We start from the raw sequence: 17,875 nt of genomic DNA, 5'->3' as shown, positions 1-17,875 counted from the left end.
CAGATCTGTAGAGATCTGTGGTTTCTGTCTAAACCCACTGTGGTTGACATTTAGCAATGTGACTTCTCCGATGAAGTAAACACCTTTTGTCTCTGTCACTCTTCTTGTTTCAGTCTCTCAAGCTTGTCAGTAAGAAACTAGTTTTGGAAGAGATTTCTTCTGCCTCGCAAAGCATTAGAAATTATTCACCAAAATGAATTGAGCCACTTTACCTGCTTGTCAGACACAGAAATCAAATGTCCCCACATTTATTGTTGATCACAGAATTGCAGGCTTCTCCTAGGAATTGCCGTTTGTCAACAAAATTAGGCCCAGTTGTCTTGGATTAGACCAGCATAGAGGAAAACACCGCAGTTCAGCAAAATAGGCATTTGTTTGGGTTGCAATTAAGGCTGGCAAATTGAAGAGGCATCTTTGCATGCTCACTGCTTCGTAAATATTTTTTTCCCCTCTAGAAACAGAGTACCATTAATATACTCCCACCAAACTGGTAAATCTGTCTGCTGTTGAGATGATGTTTATCAGAATTCAATGACCATTACAAGCTTGTTCTTCCAAAGGATGCTGGCTTGCAAACATTGATGGAAAATATGAGTGAAGCTGATCAGAAGGATCCAAATAAACATCCTGCCTGCAAATCTGTAGAAAGTAACAGATGTATAAAATTAATATGATAGCTTTTTTACTCATACTTGTTTCTCTCTGAGGTGTGTCTCTTTTCCTGGGTAACTTCCTGCCACCAGATCGACCCAATAACCTGTTGTACTTACTTTCAAAGTAATCAAGCTGTGGAAAATCTGACTTGCCTCATCTACTGTACATCTATAGATCTGACAACAAGGGAAATACACAGAATTTTCAAAAAAGGTGGGATATAACACAGAATTTTCAAAAAAGGTGGGATATACTTTAAAACTGCAGCAATCTTTGTTGTAAACTCAGTTTTGATGCTTTACTGCTGAAGTCATCAAGAATATTCTGATATAAAGAGGAGTATAACCAAGTTCTCAAGTTAATAAAAAAAAAAGGGGGGGGAGGAGCAGCAGGGGGGAAGCACCAGTCCAGTCTTACCTTGACTTAAATCTTAGCATCAGGAAGACCAGAGTACATATGGAATTATGAGTCAGAAAAGAACCTAAAAAATTTAAATGCCCAGTATCATACACTCTTCAAAAATTACTTTATTGGCAGCCTTTTTATGTCTTGATTTCATACTTGCAGTCATCTTTTATTTCCCACATTACTACTGCTGTCAGTTCATTCTGCCTTTTGTATTAGCTTTCCCAGCTAATGTGCTATTTTTCTCCTTTAAGAACTCTATTTAGACTTCATACTTACTGTTTTCCTTTGCTTCCCTTTCTTTTCTCAGCTACTTGGCTGAAGAGGCAGCCTCTCCTGTTCTTAAAAAGTTTTTGATATATGTAGTAACCTCCACTATTTTCATTCTGTTTAATTTTCATGGGAGAATTTAAACCCCTGTTGTTCAACCAGTAAATATCCTTTCCATATGTTGATCACTTATTTCTCATGGATCAAAATGACTCACTGGATACTACAGATCGTTTCACCACCTAAGGTATCTGGTTACGTTGGTATCTCTGGTTATCAGAATTCCAGCTTCATTTTTTGCCTTGATGTACTAGCAAAGTCCTATCCTGTATGTTCCCTTCTCACTGCCAAATCAAATTCTCATTTCTGTTTTGCACCTGTATTTACATGTCTCATCTCTGTCTTTAACAATGACACTGCTGTATCTGATACACTGCTGTACAAATCTTGCAGCGATTTCTCCCACTGCCTTTTGTGTTTTAAGATACAAAGGTCTAGCATTGTTTCCAAACTGCTGCAGTGAATCTTTCTAAGCCTGAAGTGTTTCACTCGAACAAGAGGTGCTCACATGAGACACTTCTCCACTAACTTCTTACTTCATTCAAGCCTCTTTCACTTCATTTGCCTCTTCCACTTGTACCTTTGATAGTCATTGGTAAATGTCACCACACATTTTCTGTCACAGGCACCTACATCTGCAAGCCTGCCCTCCTTGCAGAAGAAGGCCCAAAGGGAGGGAGCCTTGTATTTCTTCATGCTTGTAAAATGTGCAGTAAACCTCACTTGCATAGCTGGATCTGACATACAAACTTATATATGCTATACTCTTTTTAGAAGGACTTTTGTGTCTTAGCTACTGCTTCCCCCTTTTACTTGCTCTGTAATTCAGCCTTGAAGAGTGCCGTAGTAAATGCAAACAGGCAGAATTACGCCACCTCTATCTTTTCACACCTCTGCAGTTGTGGCACGCCTTTTTTAATCCATTTTGGGCCTCCTTTAATATACACACCAGCTATCCAAACACCTCATCAGCATCAGGAGCTGCTTACACTGTTCCTTTGCCGGATGAAACAAAATTCTGACTCGCACCTTCCTATCATGGTTGTTTTGCACTATAAGACAACAGGGTTGAGCAGGGACATCTTGACCCGGTGGGGACCCCCCCGAATTTCCGAGGACTTCTAGCACGGCCTTCGGCAGGCGGGGCCTTAGCCCATGGCCCTGCTCCCAGAGGCTGACCCCGAGCTCCCTTGCCTCAGCCCTGGGGGCAGGCTGGAGCCGGCAAGCCCGAGGCCTCCCAGAGCGCCGGCGGGCCGCGCTCCCGCAGGGCTGAGGCCGGCGCTGGCCGCCGGTGCCCGCCCGGCGCGGGGCATTGTGGGGCTGGCTTGGCACGGCCTGGCGCGGGGGGTTGTGGGAGCGGCTTTTGGCACCACTCGACCCGGCGGGAAGGGGGGGCTCGGCCCGCTCCCGTTGCCGGCGGGGGGAGGCCGGGGCGCGCCGTTCGACCCTCCCCAGAGCCTCGGCGGCCACCACCGGCCCGTACCGCGCCGTGCCGCTCCGCACCCGACCGACCTCGGGGCTGGGCTGGGCTGCCGAGGGGCGGGCCCCGCGCGCGCCCGGCCGTTGCTAACGGCAGAGGGCGCGAGGCACCACCCCCTTCCTCAACGGCTCGCCGCTTCCTCGGCGGCTCGCCTCCGCCCTGCGGCCGGCTCCGATTGACGGCAGCGGCCGTCAGCTCTCCGCAGCCGGCGCCGCCATTGGCCGGCGGGGCCGGGGGGGCGGGGGGGGCGGGACGGCGGCGTTGCTGCGCCGCGGCGTTGCTGGGCCGCGGCGGCTCTTCCTGGCCGGGCGCCTCGCAGTGCCGGTGAGCGAGAGGCGGTAGCGGTGCCTGCGGGACGAGCCGGCAGCGTGAGGACGCCACTCTCTCGCCGCGAGGAGCGCAGCCGCCGCCGCCGCCGCGGCGTTTCCCTCCCTCCCTCCGCAGTAGCCGGGCCCAGGTGAAGCCGGTCGGGTAGGGCGGTGGGCGCGGGTGCCCCCGGTTTGCCCCCCTGGCGCCGTGCTTCCCCCCTGGCGGGTTTCGCGCCTCTTTGTCTGGCCGGGCGAGCGGGTGCCGCTCCCCCTCTGCTCTCTGCCGCTCTCCCCGCGGAGCCGGGCGGCGGGCAGCCCGGTTGGGCGCCCACCTGCAGTGCCTGGGGTGCTCCCCGTCCCCCCCGGACTCCCCCTCTCCCCGGGAAGCGTGTGTGCCGCCGCACGGTTGCATTATGCCCAGGGAGTTGCCCGTCTCCTCCCTCCACGCCCTGCTGCCCGGCCGCCCCGCAGGTGGGGTGGGTGCTGTTATTCGCGCTCTTTTTCACAGGACCGTCCTCTTCCCCCCCCGTGCGTCTCCCCCCAGTTCCCCCCTCGCGTTCGAGTGTCCGTCCTTTGGAAGTAACGGGCAGGGGAAAATAGGACCGTTTGGCAGCTGTCAGGGCTGCAGCCTGAGTCACAGGCTGACAATCCTCCTGCAGACCTTGCAATGGGCTTGGCTTCCGCCCTCAGATCTCCACTTCCTCGTTCGGTTTGGTCTGTGTGGTGAAGCCAGGAGAGAGGGAGGAGGGAGTGACAGGGCAAGATGAAGCTTGCAGTAAAAACTCTTGCAGATAGCGTGTGCTTTCAGGCATCACCCCCGACAGAGTAGGGAAAGTTATCTGGATTCTAGTGATATCGTTACCAACCTGTCTCCAGTAGGTGTGGAAGGTAAGGAGTTTCATAGTCCCCGAGGGCTGTGTGTAGCCAGTGGGTTTAATAAGGATTGCTCCTAATTTCCTAAATACAGGGTGACATGAGTTTTGAGGCAGTAACATGATTCTGGTAATGAAGCGGGATTTTTTCAGAAGTAAACTGCCTTGGTCAGGAAGCTCTTAATGCAGTGGCTGTTACATACACTCCCTTCCCACCCCCCCACTCCCCTTTCCCTTACGGTTCCTTTCCTTCCCCCTTTTTTCTATTAAAACACTGTGCTCTTCATCTTTCTTTCTCCATAGATTTTTCTTCTGTATCCTATGTCATAATGTCCTGAGCTGCACTCCATCAGAGCAGACTAAGAACCTAAACTTTCTTTCTAAGTGAGCAGGTCTGTCCTAAACAAAGTAATCTCTGAAGTATCGTGTAAGAAATTTGTGCTTCAAACTTGAAGAGATACTGTAGTAGATGGACTTTGGCCTGCAGACTATGATTTCTGTGCTTCTGCCCTACACTATAAAGAAATACTGTAATCTGCATGGAGGCTATTGAACCATGGCTTGAAAGATTAAATTACACATCCTTAATTCTCACCAAAGTAACAGCACTCTAAATCAGTTACTGCTTCTGTAAAGATGCTTTTGAAATTAGTCACTAGGTAACAATGTGACTAAGTTCACTAACCCATGGCATTCCAGTAAAAATGGCAAATTGTGGTGCAGATATGTATTGACTCATAGATGCATTGTTTGCAACTGTAGTGCTCTCTCCCAGAGTTGAAAAGACATAAGGAAAATTTTTTTTAAAATACAAAGTTGTAATGAGGAGGAAGCAATTGATAAATGTAAGTGGGGTTGCCTTTAGCACAAAAGTTTTGAAGTTGTTAATCACGATTGCCAAAACTATATAGTCACAAGATTGTGCTGCTAATCTGACCTTGTAAAAATAACTAAAGTCATGAAACAGTTCTGTGAAGCTTCGTGTCAGGTGGAACTGTTTGAATTGACTTGTTCTCCTTCTTGATAGCTTTATTTGTTGCACTTATTCATAGTGTGTGTCTTTCTGGAGGTGGACAGGCAAAATTTTCAGTAACTCTTAAGCTGCAGAATTGCTAGTAGTGGATGGAAACAGGGGTCTGAACTTCTCATATTTACTGATCTGTAACCTCAAAGTGAGTATGACCAACACCAAGCCGGTGAGTTACGTGGTTCTCGTAATATGGTGTCATCTCTTGGATGCTTGACTTGTACAGGCAAGATCTGATTTTGAAAATTCCCTGGAGAAGAGACTTTGACCTCAGAGTTTGCTCTGCTGAGTCGCATGTGGCTGTTTCTGTATAAACAGGAAGACTCAATAGTCAGGTTCTGTCAGTTCCAGAAGAATGAGTGTAGAAACTGAAGGTCTTTTATTGGACTTTGTTTGCATAGATTGCTAGGATATTTCTATCATGGTTCTGGGATTTATTTTTTTTTTTACTTCAGGTTGCTCTTGTAAGAAAAATGTTGCCAGAGTGATAGTTTTATCTGAAGAGAAAAAGAAAGCATAAGCTTTTCTTCATTATTTCATTTGGGTAGATTTTGAGAAGCTTGAGAACATTTTAAGAAGACAAATAGGTTGAGAGCTACACAATTATCTTTTAAGTGAATTGGGAATCATAGAGTGGTTTGGGTTGGAAGGGACCTTAAAGATCATCAAGTTCCAGCCCCTCTGCCACGGGCAGGGACACCTTCCACTAGACCAGGTTGCTTAAAGTCCCGCCTGACCTGGCCTTGAACACTGCCAGGGATGGGGCATCCACAGCTTCTGTGGGCAACCTGTTCCAGAGCCTCACCACCCTCATAGTAAATAATTTCTTCCTAATATCTAATCTAAATCTCCTCTCTTTTAGTTTTAAACCATTAATGAATAAGTAATAATAATAAAAAATAATAACTTCACTTGCTCAGTAAAGTTGTAGGAAACAAATTACAAGAATTTCTCACTTAGGAGGCTAAAATAAGCTGGTTGCCAGCACATCTATTTGTTATTATGTAAAATGTTCTAGACTGTTCAAGCTGTGTAGCAGGCGGTACAAGATTCATCTTTGAGTTAAAAACTATGATGGAGTCAGATACTGCAGGTGCTTAAATCTCTTTGCAACAGCACTTGGCACTGCAAATATTTCTAGTACAAATGGGGAGAGGTACGTTTACCACTGTAACAAAGTATCTTGAAAACCGAATGATTATTATCTTGGCAGGTCTTTAAAAAATAATGCACTAAATGTTTATAATAACTGGTAATTCACAGGTTAGTCCTCTGTCAGACTATTCACATGCAGGTACAAAGGAGCGTATGTATATCAGCATGGCTATTAACTACATGAAAACATACTTCAGTTGTACTAAGAGATTAAAGTAATCTGTTTAAACCCCAAAATTTTGTTCTGTTAATCTCCAGGATAATAAGCAGATAGGACAGGACATGTAGGTATTGTGATTCTCCTGAATCTTGTGTTTCTATCCCCATCCTTAGGCCTGTGTCTTGCCCAGATTTGTGTCACTTATGAGTTGGTGTGAGTATAATAGGGTGAGATTGTAAGTGTACCCACTGGAGGTACGGGAACCAATCTGGTTAATGCAAGGTTTACTGAAAGGGGAAGTCACAAGTTAAGGTTATCTTATCCCCCACCCGTCTGTACTACATCTGCTTTCTTGTGTGGTAACTTCAGGTTATTGGGTAATGTGCTAAAGCTAACTGATGACTAAAGTACATTTTAGAGGCTCAGAGTTAGTGTGCATGTCTACTAAAAGGTGTCCAAAAGTTTAATCCTGAGTTTATGATGTAATACGTTTTTGTTCATTTGACTCAATAATGCACTTGGTGCCCTCTAACATCCAATTTTGTCTTTGATTTCTTGTATAAATACCTTATTAGTCTTTGTTTTCTTAGCTCGTAATTGAGGCACAGCTGTTTACATGTTAAGTAGAGAAATTGTGTGCCTAACGTTAAGTCTTCTGTGGGTTGGAACAAAACTATAGTAGCATGGGATTGCCTACAGCGGCATTGTTTTTGCTGGCAGTTGCTCTAGCTTAATGGTGACTTGGTGACCTCGTACTTCAAATTTCTTTTCAGTTTAAGCACACCATGATTTTAATTGAGTTTCCTAGTGTAGAAAGAGATGGAAACTAGCAACCTGATTTAAATACAGTATGATGAGACAAAAACACAAATGCAACTTCTGCCCTGGAAGCTAATGCAAATGGGTGTTGTCCAACTAAATGAAATGCATCAATTTACAAGTTCATCTTAATTATGGTTTATCCGCTTCACTTTTTTCTTTAGTGACTGTGAGAACTTGTTCTGAGTACTTGAAGTAATAATCTCAACAACGATTTGTCTTGCAATCCTAGGCTACTGTAGTGGCTTAGCGTCTTCTGACCTCACTCCAGCCCAGCCATATTCAGTGTAATGGACTAGTCCCTGTTGTTAGTTAATGGCTCTTTGGCCTGGTACTATTCAGCATAGTATGTTGCCTTTCTGAGCATCCTAAACAGTCTAAAGAAATAGTAGTGTCTGCAATTTTCCGGTGATGGAACTGTGATTGATTTCATTGTATGATAGTTAGTACTGCTAAGTCATGTCCTTTTTAAACATAGCAAGGTGGAAACTGTAAAATTGATCTAGCGTACTTGCCTACTGCAAATTATTTCTTATAGAAATATTAGATGTATTGCTGTTGGATGTAGAGGGGTATAATGAAATACAACTCTGCACACTGTGGTTTGACTCTATGACCTCTTTATGAAATTTATGCCTCTAGAGTTTTGTACATAGGGTTTGGATTCTGCTTGTCTTCATGACTAGAAATTTAAATTTCTCCTAATGCATGTATGCTGACTCTACTGAGAGTAGTAAATAAAACCACATGGATGAGTGATTTCAGTAAACTCAAGCTAGTAATTAATATACATTGAGGGAAACTTAACTTGAAAATCTGTATCGTAAAGTCTCCTTAACTGATGAATACTTCTATTCATCAAGAACTACCATTTTAAAGAGTCTCGGCAGGAAATCCATTATGATATATGCCTCAACACAGAACTGGAGTTCTGATTTGAATGAAAGCAAAGGCGGCGTTCAGACTTGTAAGAAAAGAGGTTTAGAGAAATTTTGCAGCTCAACTTGCACAGGATTGTCAAGTCAGATTATTAATTTTTTTTCCTGTTGGGTAGCTTCCTGTTTAAAATACAAGATTTAAAGCATGTTCTTGTAATAGTTTACTTCCCTTTTTTATTGTTTGTAGTGATGAGAGTACATTCATCTGTATTTTTCTTTTAAGGTCAAGACTTCACCAGTTCAGTTGAAATTAGGCTCTTTTAATCAACCTTGGAGATGCAGTAGATTTGACTTTGGTTCAAGTTGGTTGTGGCCAACATTCAGTTCAGCTAGTTTTATTGACATACTTGGAGTTTATTTAAATATGCAAGGGGAAAAAAAGGAAACCTACAGCAAAATTCTAAGTAAAAAAAAAAAAAATTATTCAGTTGCTTGTGTCTCTTTCTCCAAATGTGACTGAGTTAAAACAACTGTTATATCAGTTTGTAGGTAAATTTTCAGTCAGTAAGCTCCCTTTGATAGGGACTGTTAACACTGTAGGTCTGCTTGCCATTTTGTGCAGGAGATTCCAGTCTTGCTGTGCTCAGAATGCATAAAATCAATTATTTTGAAATGTGTGAATACAAATTAAGTTTCACTGGTAGTGTTTCTTTTCCTTAAATTGATAGTCTGTCTTAGGACTTAGGCATATTTCAACAAAATAAGATACTTAAATGTAAGAACTTGGCAACAAATACTGAATGTAAATCTGAAGTCAGACTGATGAACTGGACGAGAAAGTTCCTGGCTAAGCACTTGGAACTAGTTGGTGGTTGAGGTAAATTGACTTTTGACAGTTTTTTTTTTTAAATGTATATGGAGAAAAATACTCTCTGGCTTCCGTTTTGGCCATGTAATTCATAGTTTAAAATGTAGAGGAAGGTATTGACATTTTTCTTTGGTCTTTTTTCTTCCTTTTTTTGGGGGGGTGGTGGTGGTTGGGGGGGTGGGTAGTTGTATGTTTCACAGTTAGTGGAACGGATCAGAAGGGGTGGATTTGAGGTGAAGGTATCCAGAAACGGGCAATTTAATTAATAAATTACTAATTGCAGGTAACTATCTAGAGAACAACTTTAGTTACTTTTTGCTTGTAAATGCATCTGAAGTAGTCCACGAGATTATTTTTTTTATTAATGGATTAATATTTTTTTTTTAGCAAATACAACTTAATATATCTTATTCTTCATAGATGTTGTTCAGATGTCTTTGTTTTTGTTGTTCAGGGATAGAGATATTTTTATCTCTTTTTGACATGAAGTAAAATTATTCAGACTTTACAGAATTGTTTAAATAAATGGATATGGGATTATAGATACAGGTATATGGTAGACTATTTACAATAATTAAGTAATTGGGTACTTGAAACTGTCATGTTTCAAATGGATGTGTCTGCTTACTGACAAAGGGAATTTTCTTTCTTGGAGGAGCACAAGTACAAAATAAGATTTCTCCACAGGTACAGAAACCTCTTTAAACTGTGACTTAGTATTTGTGAGTTAAACTGGTTCACTTGGCTTTTATCATCTATGTTATATTGCAGTATGAATGTTTATAGCAGATACTAAAATCTTTGACCTTTCATTATGCAGTAAATTATTCTGGAATTGTTTTTATGACCCTTCCCAAGACAGAGTTTGCAGTTTAATGCAGTATAAGATGGGAAATGTAAAATGAGAACACACAAATGTGATGAGGAAGTTGTATTAGTCATATTTTTTCTTTAAAAAGGGGATTGCCAGAATATGAGACAAACTGGTGTAACTTCTAAAAAATTATCTACATATTGTCTGTGTAGCACTGGTATATATGTGTACACAGTTTATCTTCTTCCTTCACATAGTGGGAATAAATTATTTTGCATGGCAAATTTAAAGTTTTTTCCTAATGGGCAGAACTATATGGGTAAATTTTAGTTCTTTAATGCTCTAAAAACTTGATATAGATTTAACTGATAAAAATTACCATGCTGTATTATATTACCATGCAGTTCTACCGGGAAGATGTACAACTGCAGTAAATGGTTCAGCTCTTGCTTGTGTAGATAAGGAAAAGCATATCATAGAATCATACAATGGTTTGGGTTGGAAGGGACCTTGGAGATCAGCTAGTTCCAACTCCCCTGCCATGGGCAGGGACACCTTCCACTAGACCAGGTTGCTCAAAGCCCCATCCAGCCCGGCCTTGGACACTGCCAGGGATGGGGCATCCACAGCTTTTCTGGGCAACCAGCTCCAGTGCCTCACCACCACAGCACTGCAGTGTATATGGTTGTGGAGAATGTTGTTAACTATGGTAGAAACCCATGAAACAGTTCTGCTAGTCTGTGGTCAGTGTTTCCTCATGTTGTTTTTTATCCTGTTATGCCAGAAAGCAAAACTTTGTTGGAAACTTTCAATTTGTATTTGCCTCCACTTATTGGGACCGTGGAATATCATAGTGTCAGTCTCCTGTCAGAAAGGGATAATTCTGTTTTTTTCCAAAAATGTATTTTCCTGTAACGCCAGGATAGAGAAGATTTTATGTGCCATATAGCCATGAGTGTAACAGTTCGCAGTGGGTTCCTACTCCAAGTACCCCTGCTTTTATATATTTCAGGTTGAAACATGAGTCCTTTCTTTTCTTTTAATGCAAAAATCAGGAGATCCAGACAGGAGGGCATGGCTGGATGAATTCTAAAATAAGAAATGCCTAATGCTGTTCCTTTTTAAAGACTGATATATTTGACGTTTGAGGAAGAAAGCACAGGTCAGGAAAGGAACAAGCTAACCAGAAAACAACTGTGAGGCTGAAGGGTATCGATGGGGGAAGTGTTCATTGCGCGCTCTGCTGCAGCAGAGGCTTTCTCTAGAACATTGGTTATAATGGATCGCTAAGTAAGGGGCCACGAAGCTCTGCAAGACCTTGAATGCAGTAGGGAAATGTCACAATCAAAATGTTTCAAGGTTTTTCACACCATTCTGAACTTGATATTTATGCTCTGCAAGGCTTTCAGCCTGGCCTCCTTATACATTCTGGAACTTAAGGCTATGTAATTTTTCCTTCGGTGTAGGACTTGCTGTTCTCATATCCAGAAACAGCAATTTTCCTCCTGCCTCCCCCCCAAGATCACCTTCATAAACAGAGGCACATCCTCTTAATGAGTCTTACGTATGGCTAGAAGAGTTGAAAATTAAAGTTAGACCCTGTAAAGGTGGTAGGCTTCTCTTGTGCCAGAGTTTTTGCCTACCACCACCATAGCTGCTGTTAATGATGGAGTGGAACTATCGGAAACAAGAATAAAATACAAGATATAGCAGAAGGCTGTTTGTACAGGGTCATAGTTTGGCACAGTAGATTAAGCCATAAGTGTCTAGAGAAACTTGATTCCCTGCTCCAGTGTAAAAATAATCTTTTTAAAAATGGTTTGCCAGACAAATTTGCACTGATTCTTGGTTCTTTCTAACATGAGCTGGAAGAAAGTTAGTATTATTGATGCTGTGATCATAGTAATTTTTCAGTTAATGTAAGCAAGAACAATTGCTCCTGTAAGATGACTTTATCTTAGCCACATGCCTACTCAATATTGGTCTCTAAAAAAGTGAACCAGAACTGTGGTTTTTTCCTGTATTTTTAGATGTAACTCTTATTCCTTGTTGCCTCTTGTGATGAAATGAAACCTGGCATTGACAAAGATGGTAGGGAGCGCTAATTGATATAGAACTCTGTATTGGAAGAGCTACCTTACACTTCAGTGCCCCAGAGAGTTCTTGGCAGATAGCTTTTTAGCCTTAAATCAGAATATTATGGAAGGGATAAAAAGTGACCCCGAGATAATAAGGACAGGCTGAAACTTTCCAAGCTCTTCCTCCCTCTCTCATGCAGTGTCCCTAGGGAATTCTGCATGCCTCATCAGAACTTTTGCAGTCCATTATGCCTCCTGAAAACAAGTCTTCCAGCAAAACAGCTTGAACAGCAGGGATGGGCTGCAGTTTTCTGAACTACAGCTGTCTCCTTAAGTGGGATTACTTTGCTGAGTGGTCACGAAGAATGTGTTCTCCCCCTGGAATGTTTTCCTTGTGGGCACACTGTCTCTGGAAGAGGAATTCTCTCCTCTGCTGAGAAGGCATGTACTGTACGCGCACTAATGAGAAACAACAGTTGCAGAAAGTGTATTATGCAGGATTGTAAACTTTGAATATTTATTCAAAGTGAATGGGGTTGGGTGGCAGCCAGCCTAGCTTTGTCATGCTAAAGACTGGACTTGAAATCAACAGAAGGCTACCCTCCCCCTCCCTAAACCAGTGTTTGGTGTGTTTAAACAATGTGCACAGGCTTCACAGAACTGATTAACTTTATTGGTGCCATGTTACATGGTAATGTGTCTTTGTGTCTCACTGAACTGAGAAGGTGTAATTAAAATAGGGTCACGCATACCCTCCCTAGCATTAACTTGGGGAAGAAATGCCTGGCCATATTTGCCCATAATCTGCACCGGTTAATTTCTTTATGGTGTGCAGTGCAGTTACCCAGGATCATTTCTGTTCTTGTATAGCCTGTGGTGAAGGCTGCACTATGCCATTTTCACACTTTACTACCCAAAACTAGCCTCTTCAGCTTGGCATTAATTTACATTGCTTCTGCGTGTGCTGTGCTTGTAGCTTCTGTTCTCCAAAATCTTGCCGTTCATTTGAACCCAGTGGAGAGAAAAGGTGACTGCTAAGTGGCATGTAAGGACAGTGTATTACTTGTATGTGGCTTTTTGGCCTTTGCAGTTTGCGATGGAAAGTCTCAGGTTTTCACAGAGCATACCTCCTTTGTCAGCTGTTACAGTAGAATATACAAGTGCTGCTTCACGTGTACCGGGAAGTGGTGCCTGACAGCTGATGAGAGCTGGCTATGCAGAAACTGAGAAACGTTTATTCCATGTTTCTTGTGCTGAGGATGCATGCTAAGTACCTTTAGGCCACCTGGAAGATACAGAATTTCCTTCAACTTGTTTGATGTGTCTTACATGTAGTCTGGTTGGTAGATTACTTTTGTGTAACACAGGTATCATTTACATATTAGAGTCCTCCTTGATTTTTGGAGCCCTGTGCATACAGAGAGGGCACTTTAGTGCTCTACCTTGAGTTTAACTTACAGTAGTAAACATGGTATCTGGCAAGTCTGGGCAGCACTACAGTCAAACTGAATATGCAACAGTAATTGCCAGCAATCTGCATTCCAGTTGTGAAATAAATCTTTCAACAATGTATTTTGTACATCAGCCTGTGACTAGAGAGGAAAGCAGTGAACTACAGTAAGCCTAACAGCAATCATTATGAATCCCAAATAAAGCTGAACTAGAAGAAATGGGTCTGTGTGGCAGCACAGTGTTCTGAACAAAAAGGGTAAGTGTAGCTGAATGCCTTCAGCTCCGAGGGGCTATCTATGGGGGAGTATTAATTGCAAACTCGTGTACTTGACTGGTGGTTGTATTCTCTAGTGGAATAACTGAAATTCATGATTCTGTAGTTCAGTTTGAAGCATAAAGTACTGGTGTGTCACAATGTACTGAGAAGCTACAACCAGTCAGTCCATCAGTTCAGCTTCCTGCCAGCTTTTCCCCTGCCTTTTCTCCCTTTCCCCCACCCCCACCCCCTGGGATTAATTTCTCACCCTTAGTGATTCAGACTTCAGTTTTTATATAGGTGTCAGAAGTTGGAGCAGTTTGTGCTAACAAACTTCGCAGTTTTCTTTCCCATAAACATCCTGGCACATGGAGCTGTGAAGTGTCAGCCTAGTTATGTCCTAAACAGATGAGATCTGAACAGTTTCTTAGTGAATACAAGGGAATTGTAGCGAGGTTTTTTTGGTGGGTTAGGTTTTTGGTTTTTAATGTTGTCAGTTCATGGTCACTGTAGGCAGTCTGGCCACTAAAGTCTACTTACTGTGCTTTCTAGCTGCGCTTAATGCAACTCTTTCTGTTGATTTGATGAACTGTATTCAGCTGGCTGGGGAAAGTGAAATAGTTGAGTTTGCAAATATAATGCAAGTATTAGCTGTTCAGATTGTACACTTAACAAGGATTCCCATCATAGGAATGTTACTGACCAGACTTAGTTTGAATCATTAGCTTCTTCTCAAAGTCAGATTATTTTTTAAATGCTGTGTATTAACAAAGAATCAAGTTTCTTCACTGAGGACAATTTAGTTGTAACTGAAATGGGACTGTAAGTGACTGGTAGTGCTAGTGTAAAAGTAGTTTCTAGTGTGTCTTGTCATGCCGTAGAAGTGGTGTACATTCCCGTTGGTCTGTGAAAGGCCTTTTGTCTTGTGCTGCATTCTCTCACCACTTGCTAAAGGTAAGCCCCTTTGGAAAATGGCATGAGAATTGTGTCCCAGAAATACTTTTAAAATGTGAACTGTATGAACAAAGGGAAATTAACTTAGTCTAAATGTGTATGCTATTTTCATTCTTTTTGTCACCTTGATCTTTATGGCAGTTCCTCTTGCACTGCTAGTATAAAAGCCACTAGACAAACCATGAGGGGGGATCATTTCATGTGCAATCACAGAAAGTTTTTGTAACAGTGCCTTACTGGTAGATATGAAGCAGAAGAAAACTTTATCGACATACGTCCCCTTTCATGCAGGCTCCGCTTCCAGTGAAGTTCTGAAATAGTGATCTAAATCAGCAAGTATACAGTACACATATCTGGCTATCTATAGCCCAGTATTTCACAAACTTCTCATAATTCATTAAAGTAGGGAAATGGTTTGTGATTAAAGCGGTCTATTCCAATGCAGTAATGCATTTTTGCTAATAAAGAGACTGAAGCCTAAAAAGAACAGTCTGGAGATTCTTACTTTTTTAATGGTGGTTCAGATAACTCAGAACTAGAAGTGCTTTCTCTGCCTAGCTAGTGCTCTAATACTTGTTAGTAAGTGTGATGCTTAAACTTTTGCCATTAATGCTCTTCTGAATATTTTAATTCTATTTCTACTTCAGCTCTTAGCTCGATAGTTTAGCATAGCCCAAGCTCAATTTACTGAGCAGTGGCTCAGTCCCAGAAGCAATTCTGTGGCTGCTGACAGAATAAACACGTGGGGGGGGGGGATAATACAAATATTTCTGGAAAATTATAAACAGATAATGTTCTATGCTTTTAGTAGTTGCAAAACACTGTAATTGAAAGGAAGGGACCTTATAGCAGAGTCAGCTTTTAGGCTTTTCCAATCCAGACAAGGTGTTTGTGTCCAGGTTTTTGGGAAGCACTTGATGCTTTAAGTAGGGAGAGGAGTGTGCAAAGTGGCTCATAATTCAAGCCTTAAGGGTATGAAATTGTAGGAGGCGAAGGCAAACTTCTGTCCATATGATTGTATTCAAATGAGGGTTTGGGGTAATTGTGCCTAGTTCAATGGGAATATATAGCATCCTAGCTTAAAGCCAGTGTTTAATTCATTAATCTCAAAAGAATCTGCAGGGAAATATGTATGTAAAGGGTTCTTGGATTTTTTTTTTAATATTGGACTGCATATTAATATCTTGGTCCCATTCTGTTCATGACTGTAGAGATTGCCTTGCCTCCACCTCTAACTATATGGCATCTTTGTGACAACTATGTAGTTAAATGGCAAAAGAGTGTCTTGGTGCCTGAAATAATGGAAAACAAGCGATGTTTGACCAGCCTGTTCCTCAGACTGCTGTGAACCACAAAAAGGGAGCATACTGGGTTAACAGGGAAGTGACTGCAGTATTTCATTTTTGGAAACAATACTAGGAAGGAGGCATTTAAAATCAAAATAAGGATGGTGTGTCTTCCTTCTCTATTTTTTGGTCGTCTTACCTATAGACTGGTGTTGCATCAAAAAGAATATTGTTAACGGTATTCTCATCTGACAGTTACACAATAGTCATGTAAAGATAAATGTCCTTACCTCACATAATTATCTACACCCAAAATGCAAACTACTAGGCAAACAAATTGCTTCCTAATTTGTTTCTAAAATGGTCATGACTTGCATTTGTTAGGATTGCTGTAAGGCTGCAAGAGCTTACTGGGCTTACTTCCTTGACCACTTAAGGGGTTTTTAGAAATGCCCAGTGACATGCAGCATAAGCTAGGAAGGTAAGTTTTGGAGGCTGAGAGATGGAACTTGCTGAATCTGATTCCTCTGGTACTGTTCTTGTGGAGAAGGCAAATTAATGGTTGGTTTGTGGTATTGCTAGTTTAGAGGCCCTGTGGGTTAGAAGTCAGCCTCGAGAATAGCACTAATGCTATGTTATCTTAGCATGATTCTCCAGCTTTTTAGTTCTAGTACCTGATGATTCTGTTCTGGAGAGTATGAAAACTAGTTTAAGATGGCAGCAGCGCACAGCCCTATTATCGCCATGCAACAGGGTAATTTTCAAGTCTGTTTAAAGTTTGAGATGCAGACCATCTTTGAATCGCCTCACTGTTTGGTAGTACTGGCATAAAAAACTTAAATGTTTGCGATTTTAGAGTAGCTATGTTAGGCTATTTCTCTTCTTACTGTGAAAGTTGTTGTTTTCAGTCCTGCGAATAAAAAGGGATAGATGCTATAGAATGATCCCTTACTGGATGAAGAATGCAGTCTTGCTGTATGCGAGATAATTCAGGGTTCTCTTCCTACGAGGCATTTAACCTCTCTGCAGCTATCTTCTTTCCTTAGTTCTCTTCAGATCTAGAACTGGCTGGGGATACCCCTTGAAAGATTTCTTGTGGTCTTACGTATTTCTTATCCAAAAAGAATTAGTCTTTATCCCAGAATAAATCTCCAGGGCGTATTGAATGCATGTACTCTTAACAGTAAGGAAGTGAGGAATATGTTTCACTGTAATGTAGGACACTTCAGATGGCTGGTTACTTAGGATTCATCAGGAAATGATGAAACTGAATTTAGCTGAAGCATACTGCCTCTGTGTCCTGCCTGATTATAGCCAAAAAAGGCAACTGGTTAGATTCTGGGAGTTGCATAGGCAGGAAACTCTGTAATGGAGGGCAGAGCACAGCTGTTGCCTTGCCAAACCTGATACAGCTCTGGACACAATTGAATATTCTTCCCCCCTTTTCCCTCCACTCCCTTTTTTTTTAACCCTTTGACCACAACCTGCAGATGCTACGCTGCAGTGTCATGGAATTGCAATATCTTCTGTTGAATTGTTAGTCTTCTCTATTTCCTACATATTCTGTCAGGCTAGCTGTTGTGGCATGATCTTGGAGCTCTCTTGACAGCTCAAGTTTTTCATGTCAGCCTTTTGATTACTACATCTTATCTGCAACAAATCTCTTCATTGTGTACCCATTAAAATCTGGATTTTTCAATAAAAATATGAAAAGCTAGGGAGGGGGAATTGCTCTGAGAATCACCATTGCGGTGATTGAAGTGGAAGTGTCAGCAACCCAGTGGGGAAGGAAAGGTGAGGTAAAGTGTGGGCATAGCTGCTTGGCATATCCTGTAAGGCTTAAGGCAAAGATTTTATGCTCAAGCTAAAGGAAATTATTATTTATAGAGTAATTTTCTTTCTTAGCTAAAGAGTTTTTGACTGTGAATATACAGCTATCCATACAGTCTCTGGCTCAAAGTTGTGTACCACCTACAGTGATAGATTTGTTGAAGGGAATTTCCCTACATGCTTACAGATTAATGGTGTGGGTATTTGTGTCCGTCGTTATTATAGCTAATGTTTTTCTGGCTTCATTCA

At 41.9% G+C, this 17,875-nt stretch overlaps 1 protein-coding gene across 4 annotated transcripts in view; it reads left to right on the top strand.

Moving 5' to 3' along the window:
- Nucleotides 1-3,144: 3,144 nt before the first annotated feature.
- Nucleotides 3,145-17,875, top strand: part of MYH9 (myosin heavy chain 9) — a gene marked incomplete at its 3' end in the record, with an annotated part of 74,334 nt that continues 59,603 nt past the window's right edge. The window contains exon 1 of one of the 4 annotated variants that reach the window (XM_080392898.1): nucleotides 3,145-3,326. Of the gene's footprint in view, nucleotides 3,327-3,911; nucleotides 4,066-17,875 lie in introns of those variants that run through there. The other 3 variants (XM_080392895.1, XM_080392896.1, XM_080392897.1) reach the window with 3 other exon arrangements.

The sequence above is a fragment of the Falco punctatus genome, assembly GCF_963210335.1.
Source record: "Falco punctatus genome assembly, chromosome: 6".
In the NCBI taxonomy this organism is placed as follows: domain Eukaryota; kingdom Metazoa; phylum Chordata; class Aves; order Falconiformes; family Falconidae; genus Falco; species Falco punctatus.
Note: the sequence above shows the minus strand (reverse complement) of the source record. Positions and strands in the feature narration are given on the sequence as shown.